This window comes from Cherax quadricarinatus, chromosome 64 (assembly GCF_038502225.1).
Source record: "Cherax quadricarinatus isolate ZL_2023a chromosome 64, ASM3850222v1, whole genome shotgun sequence".
Classification (NCBI taxonomy): Eukaryota; Metazoa; Arthropoda; class Malacostraca; order Decapoda; family Parastacidae; genus Cherax; species Cherax quadricarinatus.
In genome coordinates this window covers 16,261,920-16,263,380 of record NC_091355.1, presented here as the reverse complement: position 1 = coordinate 16,263,380, position 1,461 = coordinate 16,261,920, and the positions used below count along the sequence as shown (strand labels likewise).

General features: G+C 39.2%; 1 long non-coding RNA gene across 1 annotated transcript in view; it reads left to right on the top strand.

Moving 5' to 3' along the window:
- LOC138854593 (uncharacterized) overlaps positions 1-1,251 on the top strand; it is a 263,429-nt gene extending 262,178 nt beyond the window's left edge. Inside the window, exon 3 of the long non-coding RNA XR_011393773.1 lies at positions 1,073-1,251. This is a non-coding gene — a long non-coding RNA (uncharacterized lncRNA). The remainder of the gene's footprint in view (positions 1-1,072) is intronic.
- Positions 1,252-1,461: the final 210 nt, after the last annotated feature.

Genomic DNA, 1,461 nt, shown 5'->3' with positions numbered 1-1,461 from the left:
AATCTGGCTTTCGATATTTTCTTTATCAGATTTCATAACAAGGACATTGTCATTTTTCTTAAGTAAAGTAAAAACTCTTGTAGTAAAATTTGCCCTTCACGTATTACGAGACTGTGTCGCCACCAACTTTTTCTTTTTAAAAATTAATTTAGCAGGCAGGAATTTGGATGCATTATGAGGAGCCCTAAATTCAGCAGTAACTCTATTTCTGATGTTAATATTTCCCAGAGTCAGTGTTGGTCGGATGGGATTCCTAAATGCGCACTAAGATAGCACATTCCAGTACTTCGCCTTAATCAAAATCTCGGACTAAAAAACATTGCACATCCCACCAGGATATGAAAATTTCTGTGTGAATAAATGGTTTAGAAAACCGTCAAGCTGATAATTAGACAATTAGCTTCTTCAGTGACTTCTTCAGTCGAATGCGGAGAAAGGTGGAAGATGAGGAGTTTGAGGTAATCAGTCCCTCAACCTGGAGTCGATGTGTTCAGTCCATCTATCTTGATAAAAGATTCCAAAATAAAGATACCCAAATGTTACACAAGTGTCTCGTATATCGAAAATTTCTATGCACAATAATTTTATCTTGGATCAAGCAACTCACCTACAACTCAGATCAAGCATCTGATGTTCTGCCTCAGATGCAAAACATAAATGTATGCATCTACCAAGATACATACATTTATGTTTTCCTATATATACATGCCCTCTATTCATCTCTATATCACCTTAAGATATTCTCAGTGATGGTCGAAATATACAGCACCTCAAATTTTCGGTTTAATACTTCCAGAAGGTTTACTGAAATATTTACAAGTCTTCATTACACTTGATCGATTTCAGTCATAACTGCACTCAGTAATACACATGTTATGAAGATGTTTGTGTGCCTACGTCTGCGGACACTGGAAATAAATAATAGAAAAGAAATGAACCCAAGTCTAAGTAAACTTGTGCCCTATCTTAGGCATCCTGCCAACTTTTTCACCTCTGGCGGTGTCGAGCATCTTGCCTGTCTTTCCATCTCTTGCAGTGTCAAGCATTCTATAAGTCCTTTTCTCTCCTGCAGTATCGAGGATCCTACCTATCCTTCCATCTGCTGCAGCGTCGAGCATCCTACCTATCCTTCCATCTCGTGCATTATCGGGCATATCTATTATTTCACCCGCTGCAGTGCCAAGCATCCTATCAACCCATTCATCTCTTGCAGAGTCGAGTATCCTGCCTAACCTTCCATCTCCTGCAGTGTCAGGTATATCTATCCTTCTATCCCCTGCATTGTCGAACTAATTCTCAGGAAATAATTCTGAACCATTTATTGTGTGTGTGTGTGTGTGTGTGTGTGTGTGTGTGTGTGTGTGTGTGTGTGTGTGTGTGTGTGTGTGTGTGTGTGTTTGTGTGTTTATTTACGTATAAAAGAAATGCATCCCCTCCTAGAGTCTTCCTTCGTCTCTGTTT